This window comes from Thunnus albacares, chromosome 24 (assembly GCF_914725855.1).
Source record: "Thunnus albacares chromosome 24, fThuAlb1.1, whole genome shotgun sequence".
Classification (NCBI taxonomy): Eukaryota; Metazoa; Chordata; class Actinopteri; order Scombriformes; family Scombridae; genus Thunnus; species Thunnus albacares.
The window spans coordinates 14,252,939-14,269,289 of NC_058129.1; the positions used below are offsets into that span (position 1 = coordinate 14,252,939).

The following is a 16,351-nucleotide window of genomic DNA, read 5'->3' on the forward strand; positions in this document are numbered from 1 at the left end:
ATATGAATTGAGTACAGGATAGCATAACATTATCCATTAAAAAGTTAATCTATGTTACAGGTATGTGTCATACTGCAGCTGGAGCTACATCTCTCCAAATGACACATTCAGTGAGGATTACAGGATTACCGAATTGATGTCATGAGAGGTGTGTTTGCTTGCATTTTCTGATTTGGTTCATATTACAAAAAAGTCATACTGTAGTTTCTCACTTACCCCTAGTAGTATGTGGCTAATATGCCGATAATTTGGGGTTAATGTGTCAAGGTTTTCAGATATCTGCCATGATATCGATTGTCAATCACGTTAGAGGTGAATGAGATTTTGTCACTTGTGCTCAAAGCAGCATATTAACAGTAATATGTCTTTCTAGAAATAACGTCCTGCAAACAGTTTTAAAATACTTTTTTTTTTTTTTTTTTTTTTTTAACCAAAGAATCAGTTCCTATGAAGACGTTTCCCTGCGAGGTTTGTGGATTATCCAGAGCAGTGTCAGAATTACGTTGGCTCTGTCAGGAGTCTGTGATTGGTGGGGGGTTGGGGGATTCGTGGTGCTCAGGATTTGATACTTTATTAGGTTTGCTACATGCATTTAAACAGATTAATAGCAAAAACAAAAAAATATATATATCCAATATAAGCATTCTTTCTTCCTTTTATAGCTTTGGTTCCCAACCTGAGGGTCGGGACCCCTACAGTGGGTTGTTGGATTTATCTAAGGGGCCACGAGATGATTGTTACAGCAAAAACATACTTCTGACACACAAAATTGTTGTTTTTTTTGCCAGCTTTCCTCTAATTTTAGCTTTTATTGTGAATTTAATCTTTTCAAAACAAAATAAGCCCTCTTTTATTTAATGAGTAGACAATGCAATGTATGACGAGTGGTCCCGGGTAGACTTTGCTTTATTTTAAAGGGGCCACAAGCCAAAATGGTTATGAACCACTGCTTTATAGCGCACAGATTACACACTGCCACGTCCGCATGAACTTAAAGACTGAGAGCCAAGACTCTTCACATGCTCTTGTGGCCAATTTACACCAGCCTCACAACAGGTGAGCTCACCTCCCGTAAATCTATCTCACGCTAAATCCGCAAACAACACTTATACAAAGCCCACAGCCGACTCTCCTGTCACATGTCTAGATCACACATGTACCTTATGTTTATATGCATTACTGACAGCGGATGAAGTCAGCCGCACACACGCCACTGCACATCCATCTACCGAACTGTTCTTATATCATTTATTATCTTAGGAATGCTTTAATAAAAAGGTTGATCATACATTCAAATTTTTCAAATGTTAGTTTTTAGTGCCATTCATTTTATTGTGTTGGAGGAAGGTGATAATAAACAAAACTATCTGCGTGGCTAGCTAAAGGTGATGGAAGTAAGGAAACATATTTTTTTTTGTAATTTGGGTAATCCAACCCTTTAACCATGTGTCTCTTGGCAAGTGTGTGTGCTCCTGAAGTCAAAGGATGCAAGCAGCCATCCTCACATCCACACACAAGTACACACACACACACACAGCCCATTTTCATTTTGTGTCCATTACAGTCCTATTCATGTCCCACATGGAGCAGGCCCTTCCTCAGTCTGAAAAATATCAGCCCTCCCCTCCATATATCCCAGCCGTCCCTGCCTCCCACCATGCTGATAAAGGTCGTGAATAATACATATTAAGCACTGTACTGAAGGCCGTAACCGAACTGTTAAAATATTGATCTTGGCCAATCATAATAAAGAGAAATTACTGAAAGCGATCCATCACCATAAGCCAAGTGTCTGCTCCTACTCCAGGCTTAACTTGCTCAATTTCCCCCCTCTGTGTAGCACCACATTATGGCTCAATAATAATAAAGATGATATCAGCGCCGCAATTGCCGCTGTGTGTGCCGTGAAAGGTAGTGTGTTGTCATGCAAATTAAGCGACAACAAATCCATAACACGACTAAATATATTTGGAGGATTACGTCCCGTTCATCTGTGGAAAGAAATAAATACTTTCAATATTTGCCAGGGCTCGCTCATCTCTGCTCTCCAGATTCCAAATGGTGCATGACATTTGGGTTGTGGTGTGTGTGTGTGTGTGTGTGTGTGAGTGTGTATAGATGGAGAATTTGTCTAAGTGTGTAATTCGGCATGAGGATTCTGTATTGTACATGCAGACACACAACTTATGTGTGTGTCTTTGCTTGTATGAGAGTGTGTGCAGAGGGATTTTTGTTTTCTGTGAGCTGCGTGTGTGTGTGTGCGTGTGTGTGTGAGGAGTGTCTGTTTATATATGTGTGCATTTTTGTGCGTGTGATTTCAAGATAGTGAATGGTATTTGAGTTGTTGTGTGTACTGTACACACACACACACACACACACACGCGTCTGTGGTGTGTGTGTGTGTGATGCCAAACATTGCATTAGGTCTTGTGTCCTGCACTGGCACGTGTGTGTGTATTTAAGTGTCTGTAATGTGTGTGTGTTCTTGTGAGTGTAGGTGTGCGAGAAGCAGCAAACTGGAGGTTAAAGTCACCTTAAAGCAGCTCTGATCAGATCAGCCGGTGCACCTCCAACCTGCAACTCACACTGACATTTCACATGGCCATTAATAGCACCTAAAGGTGATCATACAAGGCTGCCTGCTCAACTAAGCGAGACGTTCCCACACTTAATGAGTTTTTAAATATTAAAAGCAGCACACATCGTCGTCACTATTGTGAGCTCTTAATTTACCAAGCAATTAGGCGCGGGCCCTCATTTATCAGCGTGTGTTCATTTGCTGAAAACCTAGTCACTTTTTATTAATCGATGCCATAGAAACTGCGAGGTGAAATTAATGTGCGCCCAGCGGAGGTCACGCCAGTCGTGCTAGCTAGCTGCGGCTCAGTGAAACGGGAGATAAATAGGAAGTGTGCTTCACTAGTTACACCGGAGATATGTGGAGGCGTTAGCGCGGGACGCCGGGGGACCGGCCTCTGCGGCTGGAGAGACGAGGAACCGTGGAGAAACAAAGCTCGGCTTTTCTATGACCGTCTTTTTTTTACCCTTGCAGGAAAAAAATTAACCAAATGCCTTTTAAAAGTAAAAACAATTATAGTTTTAACCTTGCTGCTTCGGTTCATTTTTCTTCCTATATCACACTGCAAGGATCCTACTTGTGATTCATATAGAAAAGCAGGAATGAATCAAAAAGACGTTGCTTGAGAGAAATCCCAATGTGCTGCTCCACCTGTATTTTTATGGAGAGCCTCGTCTTGTATTGAAGCCATGCTACACCCTATATATTCATGTATAATGGCTGCTGCTAATCATTTTCATAGGCTTAAACATTGCTGAACACTTTTCCATAGGTTAATCCACAGGTTAATACAAGGCCTTTGTAAAAGAAAAGTGTTACCCAACCTCTTAATTATCTCCGTCACTATGATCCGCACGGCTGTATATATTGTCTCACTTAAACACAATCAAAGCCCGTCCGTCGGTAATGGATGATGAGACACCTGTTCAGCTCATGTTTACAGCAGCATGCTAATGTTAGCTCTACCCTGGGATAGCTATCCACTGTGATGTGCACAGGTGTTGTTTGCCGCGCTGCCCCCACTGTTGTGCTGTCTGTCAGGCCGGCCGATGTGGGATTCCTTAATCTCGGCCACCGCGGGAGTGAGCAAACATACTGTACGCTCGCAAGATAATTCCACCGCCTGACGTAAAGCAAGTAATGTAGATAGCACTAGTGCTGCAGCCCTGGACAAGCTCTTCTTTTGTCTGTTTGTAACAGATGCAAGTGTAACGAAATCAGGCGCTTGTTTCGATGGAAGTGGTATTGTTAGTTGCATTAATGTATTCTAATGGATAGAAATATAGGTTTTTGTTCATTATCTGACACCTACAGTACATGAAGTCAACATAAGGTTAAAAAGAATTATTGGACTAATTAGAGGATAGTTTGTAGATTAGGTTTGGTTAATAAAATAAGAACACGTTAAAGTGAACACAGACTGCAGGCTAGATTGATTAATTAGTCAATAAATGTCAGAAAATAGTGGAAAACGACCCTAACAATTTCTCAGAGCCCAAGGCAACATCTTCAAATTGCTTGTTTCGTCCAACCAACAATCCAAATTCCAAATATATTCAAAATCATTACCTTAGAGAAGCCGGATCCAGCAAATGTTTTTTTTTTTTTTTTTGTCTTGGTAAGTAGCTGAAATGATGAATGAATTATCAAAATTGTTGCGATTTCATTTCCTGTCAACTGACTACTTGATTAATTGACTAGTTGTTTCAGCTCTAACTCTTTTACCATAAAATGTAAGAGTAATCTAGAGTTAAGGAGCATTATACTATAAAAGTTTACACCGTGACATTCTCTTAGTTTTGCAATTTCTTATGTCACAAGCAAAAAGTATGGATTTAAAAAAAAACTCTGATTAGATTTACAGACTTCTAATCATGTGCAGATCCTGGTTTTGTGGATATATGTAGATTCATTCCCCACATTCCCACTGTCTCCACCATCACTGCACAACTCTCCCCTCCATCCCTGCGTGCCCCTGATCCACGACCCCCAGGGGTGTTTGCGGCAGACTGTGATGGGACCGTGCCAGGTTTGTTGCTGCTCCAGCCTCGGCCCCAGCCCGTCCCAGACCCGGGCCCGGCATTGCGCTAATATGCTCCCATTCCTCATCCAGACAGTCCGTAAAGCACTGGGGCAAAATATTCTGTCTCCCTGAGCAGCTCCTAATAAATTGTCCTTTCATCCACGCGCAAGACAAATTTTGCCTTCTCTCCCCTCCCTCTCCTCTCAACCCCCCCCCCCCCCCCCCCCCCCCTCCTCTCCCTCCCTCCCTATCTCTCTACACTCGTTCTCACTTTCACCATGTTCACATGCTCTGGTGCTCCCTCTCTCCCAGTTCCTCTGCTCCCTGTGGTTTAGTGAAACTGGCACACTCACTCTACCTCTCAATAAACTGCAGGGATGCCAGAGGCACAGCTCAGTTGGCCAGAGCCCTCTGCAAAAGGGTGATGGAAAAGAGGAAAGACAGAGGAGGCAGCTAGGGTACGGAGGGAGGATTAACAAGGTAGAGGAAGAAGATATCCAGGGATATTATTGTGCGCGATCCTCTACTCCTCGCTTTCTCTTCTCTCTCACCTCCCCACGCTGCCACAACTCTGTACCGCTTCCGCTTTGTAATTGCGCAATTAGTGCCACAGCCTGGTTTTCATATATCACAAATGGCTAGCTGCTGCTATTAAAGCAGCCCCAGCGCCGGGCTAGCGGGCATGGCTAGCCGAGGTGCATTAAGGGCAGTGTTTTGTAAAATGTGAGCCAATTTATCATGATCTGTTTTTCGCTCCCACCCACTGCTAAAACGCCCCTACTCCCTTGTCTTTGAGCCTGACCTTGTGCTGGGCTTGTGTGTGTGTGTGTGTGTATATATGTGTGTGTGTGTGTGTGTTTGTGTGTCAGCATGCAGAGGTTCAATTTGCTCATTGTTACTTGCTTGCATAATTTCAGGCGGCTGGCTCGGCACAGAGCCTCACACTGAGCCACACACACGCCCGCAGTTACGCATAAAAACATACCTTTGTGTGCACAAAATGCGTACACACACACACACACACACACACCTCCGCAAAACACGCCGGCCGACTGATTGCTTGCGCCGCCACTTTGCCTTCCTCTGTCTCTCATTCCACTACTCTCTTTTCCTTCTCTTTTCCTCTCCAAGCAAAATCCACTCATTTATATGCCGAGGCTAAACGGTATTCATTTGTAAGATGGCAAGCGGTATAACACTGGTAATTCCTCCTCACCAATTTCCAGCGCACTTTCCCCTTTAGCTGTCATAAGCAGTGCATTAAGTGAGTGAGGCAAATCCGCTCCCCATTCTGCGCCATCTCTCCCTCTCCCTTTTTCTTCCTGCCTGCCGTTCTCCATCACCCACTCGTCACCCTCCCTTCTCCACGGTTGCATGTTGCCGCTGTGAAGATTTACAATGCACGCCTATTCACTCAACCATTCCCTCTCTCTCCCTCCATTTCCTCTCTCTCTCTCTCTTTCATTCCTTTCATTTTGCTGGGTAGTGGAAGCTGAAGATGACACCCTGAGCTCATCAGAACCCTGCCGGCTTTTCACCCCGGAGAGCCGCCCTGAGCGCCAGGCGCAGCACGCTGCACTGCAGATACCTGCCCTGCTCCAGCACCCCCTGCTGAGTAGCCTGTAGCCCAGAGAGAGGCTGAGCCAGAGGGGGGGTGGGGGGGGGGGGGGGGGGGGATGAGACTTGGGGTGGGGCTGGAGGAGGCTGGATGAAGGGATTTTAAGGTGGGGTTACGGCTGGGGAAGGGAGCAGAGCAGAGCAAGAGATGAAGGAGGGGGCTGAGGAAGGGTTTGGGGGGCTGGAGGAAGGAGCTGGGGGTGAGGTTAGGGCTGGAAGAGTTGGGGTGGTGCTGAGTAGGAGGCTTGGGGTTGGGCTGGAGGTACGGAAATAGATGAGATGGAGAGGATCAGATTTATTCAGAAACCGATTCAGTGAATAGCTCAGCTGCAGTTCGACTCTTCTGAAGCAGCCTCCTGGTTTTTGCAGTCTGAAAATAAATCTGGCGCCGAACCCAAGGACCAACAAAATACAAGACGGTCCTAATCACCACACCGTGACGACAGTCAATAACTGACACCGACACAGCTCGGCCAGATGAATAAACAAATGCTGTGTTTTCCCTGCGCTGACAGCCGCTCCATCATGTCATCTAAACTCACCAAACCGTTTTAATGTCTCTGTTATTGTGGGTGAAGGAACACAATTGTGGTGTTGCTGACAGCATAATTATCAGGTAGTTAGTATTATTTGCAGATAACTGGTATTAGAGTTGTCAAATGAGCACATTTTATCATGCTATATGCGGGTTTATCACAATTTATGGGGAAGACGAGCACAAACAACCTGTGTTACCAGATCATTCGGTTCAAAACGATACAAAAACAGGCTTCAACATGCGCTGACCAACACTCAGCCAGTGAGCTACCATTTCTCCCACCTTGGTGTTAATGTGTTTGTCGCTACTTGTCAAACACCCACTTGTTTTGAATTTTCCACAAGAGTCTTGGCACCGCTGCCTCATAGCACCGGCAATACGGACAAGAGAGCAATCATTGTTTTGTTGTTTAGAGTGCCACACGAGTTGCTAACTTTTTTGGAGTACTTGGCAAGGGTCCCTTTTTTTCTTTTTTTTTTTTTCCGTCTCACCCCCCATTTTGATGATAAGTGGCCAACTACCAGCTCGGAACGAGGTCAACGCAGGGCGACGGACTCAACCATTTCCCCCCTCACACAGGGGTGTGAATTGGGCAAACTTATCATGGAAATGAGCTTAGCTGTCGCATCCATACATCTACTCGCTGATGCAAATTGATCTGATGGAGTAACTTTATTTACAAGCTGTAAACATCAAGGCACATAATCCTTTAGTGAAAATGTCCAACAACAAACAAAACTCTCTCTCTCTCTGTGTGTGTGTGTGTGTGTGTGTGTGTGTGTGTGTGTGTGTGTGTGTGTGTGTGTGTGGTCTCTTGTGTGTGCCAGTAGAGAGGATGAGATGGTGACAGAAAGGTTATATGAATGGGTGTTTGGCTTCAGCTAATATGGTTTTAAGGCTAATAGTAATACTATAATAATTGCAATGTTTTGATGGTATTCAGCTTCTTTAAATTTGATTTGTTTTACCAGGTTGTTAAAGTCTCTGAGACACTGAGACACTGAAACCCAAAATAAGGAAATTCTATTTACTTTACCAGCATCTCCGTCAGTCCAAAAGTATTTGGACATTTAGCAACAAGAGCATTAGTGAGGTCAGGCACTGATGTCAGGAGATAAGGCTTTGCCCGTAGTTGTTTTGGATGGGGTCAAAGCTCTATACAAGCCATTCAAATTCTTCCACATCAAACTGGGGAAAACCGTTTAAAACCTTTATGAACCCGAATTCGTGCATGGTGGTAATGTCATGCTGAAATCTGGAAAGCGCTCGTCTCAAACTGTTCCCACAAAGTTGGAAGAACACGACTAGTCTAAAACATCACCGCTGTTTGCTGCATCACTAACATCAAGCATAAGACTTTTCTTAACTGGAACTAATCAGCAAAATCCCAACCATGACCAAAAGCAGACAAAAGTATGCAGACAGAGGAGTCGGATACTTTTGGCTATATAGTGTAGACATAAATATTTCATAAAAAATGTTTATTATATGTCAGATTGTACATGCATGTCCACACCACAATGTGTATGCGAATCTATAGATGTCAGAGGGTCACGAGGCTGACCCGGTAGATGACACGGCATCATCATTCTGCTCTCGTCCATTTCCACCAGGAGAGCAGAGGTCAGCCTTCGGACCGGTCCCCCCCGCTAAACACGAGGAGCAGCTTCCGTGCTGCGACTGACTTTTATCTGTCTGCGGATGAACTGCGGAAATTGTAATTGTGTCTTTCGGCACCAGTCAATTTGTAACAGGGGTTTCCACAATTGGACGTCAAATTGAAGGGACATTTCTGTTATTTTCAAGATGTGTCAGCTGACATTTAAAGGCTCAGATTTAGCAGTAAACCTACTAAAATCTCATTTATATGATTCATATTTCTGGCTTCACTTGAATTATCACTTGTTCCTGTGTTTTAGCAGACAAACTTACTTTAAAACTTACTGGATGCACCGCCAAACGCAAAAACACACACTATACACACTCTATACCTCCATAGAAATGCAAGAAACACACTTCAGAAAGTGACACATAGATAATTGAGATGTGCTCCCAATTATGCCTCACAACAAACAACCCATGATGTGTTTTTTTTAGTAATTTCTTTCACTTCTTCTACAGTTCCTTCACAGTCAGTGAGCATTGATCGCAGCGCTGCCTTCCTATGGGAGGACTCAGGCGTTGGCACTGGGGTGTAATAGCTGTGAGAGTTAATGTAGCTTAAACAGCCAAACTAATTGTCCCTATCTCTGTCATATTTGTCTAGTTGAACACTCCTAAATACCACAGCAATTAATTACCTTGCAGCCAGGTATGGGGAGACAGCATCTACTCTCATTCTCATGTTTGTGTGTGTGTGTGCATGTCAAGCTAAGTGCAGTCAGGGGAGTATTTGTCCCTTCTTACCATACTGGCCTGTTTTTACAGCAGAGAGAATGTTTGACGTCACCAAGTGGTGAAAATCGCCTCTCAGAAAGCTGAGATATTGGACTATGAAGTGCAAGGCAAGGGTCATGTGACTGATGGAGGTCACCAAGACGGCATCTGCGCTAGCAAGCTACGCTACAGTGTGCGTACTGGGGGGGAAAAGTTGCAAAGTTGCGCTCGCATTAGCTGATTGGCATCCACTGCTTCATTCATCAGCCGCTCGGCTACCAGCTGACTAGTAACATCCAATCACATTCATACAGGTCATTGCACTTTCTCCTCATGTGCTAAGCTTTTGGTATTGTTCATTTTAGATTTAAAGATTTAATGTCACCTGTGTTTATTAGGGGGGGCGATCAGTTCTCCCAGCAGAATCTAGAGCCTTTTCTGCTAAATCTGTTTGACTGTTTGCTTTAAACGGTCCCTAGATGCGAGCTCCAGGCGGTGCTATTTTGTGAGTTTTTAAAGCAATTGTGATATTGTTGATTCTTTTGCATTGTATCTTGGCTGTTCCTAACAGATACTCTATCAAGACAGTAGATTTAAACAGGAAGCAAGCTCTCTTTCACAAGTACACCCTGATTATAGTACATATAGAAACACACATTAACAACAAATCATATATGAGAACAATAGAAACAAAAAAAGTACATGTAAAAAGAATAAAAGCACACAAAAATTACAGCATCAACAGATTATTCAATGAATGAACAAACAGGCCAAAGAAAACAACATAAGGGACAACATCAATTCCAAAATATGAGCATTCACTCTGCTCTGTGTCAGTCAAAAAGGATTTAAATTGATTAAAAGGGATTAGCTTGTCTAATTTTACAAGCTTCTACAGATTGTTCCACTTGTGTGGATCATAGTGTTTATAAGTCAGTATGAACAAAGTAGATGAAAGCCTTGATGGACCACCAACAAAATAACATTAAAGGACAATTGTGTCAATTGACCTCTGATTATCTTTTCAAAATAAAAGCCAAAAACCTAACACGAAGCTCTCCCCAAACACCTCTCTTGGACGCAATCTTTAGCAGATAGCAAGCAGATGTTTTTTCAAGACGGATGATGATGAATGGGATGCTTTCTTTATTTATACAGCCATCTTTCCAGCTTCTCCACTTTCTCTCAGAATTAATGGAAACAAATGATATCACATCTGCACACCTGACCGTGTAGGATTTTCTTGAAAAACCTCACACCACGCGTCAGTTTGTTTGTCAGAAGTTTTGTCGGTGTGTTTTTCCCCCGCGCGCACGTGTGCGGCAATCATGCCTACGTGTTGGGGCTTGTTTGCCAAGATCAGAGGCAGGCGCCCTGGGTGTGTGAAGTGTTCCCATCATGCATCGCTCCATGCCTGGGCAGCCCACGCCCACTCATCATCCCCACATTAGAGCTCATCTCTCTCCCACTATCTCTCTCATGCACACACACTCTCTTTTTCTTCTTTCTCATTCAGTCTGTGTTTCTCTCTCCCTCTCTGTGATCTCTCTGTTTATGTTTGACCTTTTTACTGTTCTGCACCAGCTAATGATGGTACAGGGATAGCAGGTGTGCTGCATTAGCCGACTTCTGCCGTGGCGGAACAAATTAGAGGTCCACCGACACCGAAGGCCAACCTTTCACCGCCGGTGCTCCCGTGAGTGGCCGTGAAAACAAATACACCCACAGATGCCCGCATGCGCTCGCACAACACAGGCAGATATGCAGACATACAGTACCGTAGCAGCTCCACACACACACACACACACATACACACACTCTCCAGGCTGTCAGGTGTGTGCAATTTGAGTAAAATGACACAACCCAGCCACATAATCTTCTCACCTGGAAAAATGGGAAAAGGAGGACAGGGGAGAATGCGAAGGCGAGATATATAATCATGCTTTGTTTGAACAGCTAGCCTAGGTTTACAAATACTATACTCTGCTGATTTTGCATAACTAGACGACGCTGTTGCTTTGATTTTTTTTTTTTTTTTTTTTTTTTCTCCTCCTCCCGCAGGGTTGTGCTGTGTGTTGAATTTGAACAGAGAAAGAAATTGAAAGACAGAAAGATACACAGAGGGAGAGACAGAGATTACTGCCTCTGACATGCACACACATAAACACACACACACACACGCTCATCCTTCCCTACATTATAATACACAAAACATCGCCTTGTCTCTCACCACCTTCCAACTAGCCGCTCCACTCTGACTTTGCAGACTCAAAATCAGAGCAGGCCTCCCCCCTGGAAAAAAATCAAAGGGGAATATCAGCTTGATTTGGACCCCCGCTGCCGGTGAGGATTTGTGTGTGTGAGTGAGTTTGTAGGTTTGCACGAATGCAGATATATATATATATATGCACATGTGTAGTGTTTGTTGTTGCAGAAGGGGGGGACAGAGAGATAAATCTGGTATTCTGTGTTGATTCGGGTGTAATCAGTGAGCACATAGAGGAAAAAAAAAATCTAGCAATATAACAAAAAAAAAACAATATAAAAACTACTTATACAAAACATTTTTTTTGTCCAAATACTCAGAAAGATTTGCATGACATGAGTGTTTTCATAATTTCTTCCAAAAGAAAGTAACCTTGTTTTGCTGTTTTTTACTGAATAACATCTTTCTGAAATGATGACACAAAGGACAAAACAAAAATGCATTTCATTTTCTACATCATTTAACTCATATAGATGATCTTGTTCTTCAGTACCAACATAGTGGCCCTGATTCCAAATGTAGTGGTAAGATGCTAACACCTCATTTTGGGCACACTTGCAGAGAACTTTACCTTTTTTAGACGGATAAAATTTCACATAATTTTCGGTACTTAACTCAGTTTCGATTATGTTCCAAGTGTCTCATGGAAGCTACAAGTATCCCACCAATTTGATACAAGTGGTGAAATTGCGTTTCTTCTTTGCCGAGCAGGTCGTAAACCGGGTTTATTCTTCATGCGAGGGGTTAATGCTAGTCTGGTTGTAGATACCTATTGGGGCGGATTTTGATTTATAGCTCAGTGTTGGATTTCACCGCAGCATTGTGGTCGTACGTGACGCGGCCATATTGTGTTTTGCTTTATTTAATTCCCTACAGAAACTGTGTTCATATTAGTCCATTTACATTGTGATGTAGAGCATTACAGCATATTTTTCACCAGCAGCCCAAACTGTACAGTCACAGTTCTTGTGGTCTGCACATAGTATATCAATAGTCACCGTAGTCCCAACGTGTAATTACATTTATCAGGAGGTACATATAAGCATATGCGCTGAAACTATGCTGTATCCCCTTGAAGCACAACTATTAATCTTAAGAAAAGATATATTGACATGCGTAAGAGGCGACTACAGGTGTGTTTACATCCATTTACAGCTAACTATGAGGACTTATAATTAAAAAATGTGTAACCCCGGCTTTGTAAATCTGACAAAAAGCTTTCTGTCTGTGCGAGTATTAGTCTCAAACCTCCACAGAGTTGTACTGGTGCTCTGTTTTTCTTACTGAGACTATAAAATATGTGTAAACCGTGTCAGAATATACAGTATGATTGTTGTTACCAGACAAAAAGAAGCAGTGGCCCATCACAAGTTTTGACCAGACAAAGAATCAAACCCGTGAATGTTTTTTTAGGACGGCGAAAGGAAGGCCTTACAGCCTAGAAATTGTACAATCAAGTGAGATGTTAACATCAATTGTAGCCTTCACACACAAACGGCCCCCGAGAGACGGGTAAAAAAAGAGACAAGGAAAATTAAACACACACTTGATTGGAGGGAAATTGCCCCCCGCTTGCGATGTCGCAACCGTTTCACCTCGGCAAATGAGCACCTTTAGCTGAGGGGGGGAAAAAAAAGAGAGAGCTCTAAAAAAGAAAAAACTGGAAATCTTTTTTCCTTATTCCCCTCTCTGTCAACCTTGGCCAAAGTGCTATTCTGTTGTCTGTCATTGGGCTTGCTCTATTACTGTCATTACGGCAATCGGCCCGGTGGTTAATGTGTTTGTCTATGTACACAAGTCAGTGGCGGCTCGCGGGTGAATGACACCCAATCTACATGTAGCAGGATTGCCTTTGGTTTGGAGGGAAATGGGAACCCGCCGTCTTCCTCTTAATCAGACATCTTTGATTGTTCCGCCCCTCTGCTGCTCCACACGCGCACACACACTCACACTTTTGCTGACTGACACGCGACAAAATACCTCTCCGACCTCGCCCTCCTCCCGTAATAGCTATAAAGATGTGTTCAGTCATCACGCAGAGTGCCGAGGACGCCTGAAAGCTTGACAGGTCGACTCTTGGCCTTAATGGGCAAACACACATCCCGGCCTGACACGTTTGCCTCTATTTTGAGTGCCGCCCTGACCTGCAGGAACTTGCGGGCTCGGAGATGAAAGGCAAACAGCAAAGACAGGCTTGAGGGGAGTCTTTCACTGCTCTTCTTCTACTTCTTGCTGCTTCAATCTGAGGTTCAAGTGGGACGTCGGAAGAACAGAGGGGAGGGTTTACGCCTCTGGAGAGTGTTTGCAATGAAAGAGCGCAAGAATCATCTGCCCAAGGCTTCTTCCTTGTCCTCCTCTTCCTCAGCAAGTTGATTCCAAGCAGACGCAACACACTGCCCGCACTGTGAAAGGAATAGTGTGTGTTTTCTGAGGGAATCCAGTCCCCTAGGACTCCAGGGTTTTCCAGGCAGACAAGTGGGCTTTCCACAGATGTGTGTGTGTGTGTGTGTGTATGCGAGTTTGTGTGTGTGCTTGCGCACTGGGGATATTTTTCATCCACGCAGGCCTCAGGAAGCAGTGGTCTGGCCGGGGATCAGCAGTGCGCCTTAGGAGACACCTCTATGGGAGCAGTGTTTGGCCACTGGAACGAGTCTCGCGCACACACTTCGTTTCAGTTACCACTTCATGTCCGTACACATTAAAACACACACGTAAATACACTAATGGACATATGCACACACAGATTTACCTCCTCACCACCATCCAAACACACACGTACACACATGCAGGCTGACCACAAACCATATATCACATTACAACGCCTCAAATCTCGTCTGAATCCCTCCAGAGGACAGAAAAATATCTGATCTGGGCAGAGGTCAGCATGTGGGCCTCTATGGTGGAAGGTCTTAGTGTTACCAGCCGGAAGCAGAGATTCCCCCTGTAACTCAACTAAACAAACACCTAATTGCTGCTAAAATACACACTGGCTAAGTTCCTCTCCCGCATCTTCAGCATTCACTGTGTGTGTAAATGCTGAGGATGCAAAACCCATTCTGTGGTGGCTCTTAAAGCTTAATTCTAGCCACTTCAAACATTATATAATTGATAATGATTCTGGACAACATCCAATCAATTGCTTCATCCGAGTAAAGTATGTGTTGCTCCAGTGTGCACGGCAGCGTTTCAGTCCAACAAGGCCAACAGATGCTCCATAAAATCTATTTCATCCTTACTTTACTAAATGAAATATAAAATGAGATGACTGTCAAATAAAGACGAAGGATTCAAAAACATTCTGACTGTGCACAAAATGCACTCAGGCTCATAGCAATACCAGTGTTTATAGAAAGGAGGAAGTTGCAGAAGGTCTCGCTAGCTTTATCTTTTAAAACTTACCGTTAATAAGATATTAAACTAGAATTTTATGCTTGACAGGTGAAAATGACTCTAAAACACAATTCTGGGACAGTAAAACACTCTGTACTCCTATTAAATGTCAGAAAAAGAATGTAAAGACAACAATTAACAATGAATTGTCAATATTTTTGATATCTTTTAACTGTTTAAGTCATTTATCAAGCAAAAATGGGAGAATACGGTTGGTTATATCTTCCCACATGTGAGGATTGGTCACATCTGGTTGGATGTGTTGGTGTTTTTTAGAGTTTATGACTTTTTATAGACTAATGAAAATTAGACAATAAGGTGTAAAATTCATCATATTTGGGTTGGACTGTTCATTATCACTTAAACTTATTAAACACACAGTGACACACATGTGGCAGGTAAATCAGATCAGTGATTCCCAGCCTGAACCCTCTAAACGCTGCTACGCCTTATGACATGTTGAACATGTCAATAGGTTGTAAGCAGCTCCACCAAAGTGATTTTCCTTCTCAAACATAATGTCCTGAAGGTTAAGAGGATGGTTAAACTATCCAATACTGCACAGAAACAGCTCAGTTATGATAAAACTAGTAAAGAGTACATAATATATAGAAAAACACAGTCTCTATGTGTATTAATGCAATGCTGTGTGTGGTGAGATTAAAGTTATTAAGGTGAAAATATCACAATTATGCTGATAGTTACATATTTACAGTAAATGCTACAAGGTAAAAGCTGTTCACTACCATCATGCTTTTAAAATTGAAATGCAGTTTGATTGCTTTTTCCCTACTTTCGCTGCCTCAACAGGCATTCCACCCAGAGCGTCGGCAGAGCCGTAATATTGATATCACACAATTGATATTAATGAAAACATATGGAATGCAGCTGCAGCAGCACATTCATCCACCGCAAATGTACATGAGGCGTTCTCAGCGAAATGAACCAAAGCCTGGCGAGCGCTTTGAAATTAAACGCTATGATTTGTTTGCGGTGCAATACATTACACCTGATTGTGTGTTTGCTCATGTGTGCTGGAGACGCGGCTAATGAGGCATTACTGGCGAGGGAAACCCAATCGATGGCGTGCTGTCGCCGGACAATGCTGATCAACTGTACTGTATTGACTGCATTTCCCCCTCATTAGCTTCTATGAGGTGTGTGTGTGTGTGTGTGTGTGTGGCGCGGGGGAGGTGACGTGTGTTTTGGGTAAACACACTCAGGTGGCAGCGCAGGCCTGTGCCATGTCTCTGCTGTGCTATGTAGGCTGGTAGCAGGCATGGGGGCACTGATTACTCTTATTAACACGGAGGGTGTCAGGCACCGGTCCAAATGGCACCGCAGCGACTGTTAGCTCACACATACACACTCATGCACACACACACACACACACACACACACACACACACACACACTCGCATACACCCCGTTCAAGTCAAGAGCCTGAGCCAAGAGTCCCAGCTGAACCCTGCCCTTAGGCCCTATGTGTTGCCATGAGCTCAGGAGGGGATCTTTGTAGTGAGCTGTCAGAGTTTTAACGACTAATATGTAGCCTCGTCGCTC

The 16,351-nt window shown here is 43.6% G+C and overlaps 1 protein-coding gene across 13 annotated transcripts in view; it reads left to right on the forward strand.

The window, feature by feature from the left end:
* The window catches only part of pou3f3b (POU class 3 homeobox 3b), a 185,543-nt gene that overhangs the window by 59,534 nt on the left and 109,658 nt on the right, over positions 1 to 16,351 (forward strand). Inside the window, exon 7 of one of the 13 annotated variants that reach the window (XR_006400997.1) lies at positions 61 to 148. The exons of 11 other annotated variants lie outside the window; for them this stretch is intronic. The gene's annotated coding sequence lies outside the window, so the exon portion shown is untranslated. Of the gene's footprint in view, positions 1 to 60; positions 149 to 6,087; positions 6,234 to 16,351 lie in introns of those variants that run through there. One more of the 13 variants, XR_006400999.1, reaches the window with a different exon arrangement.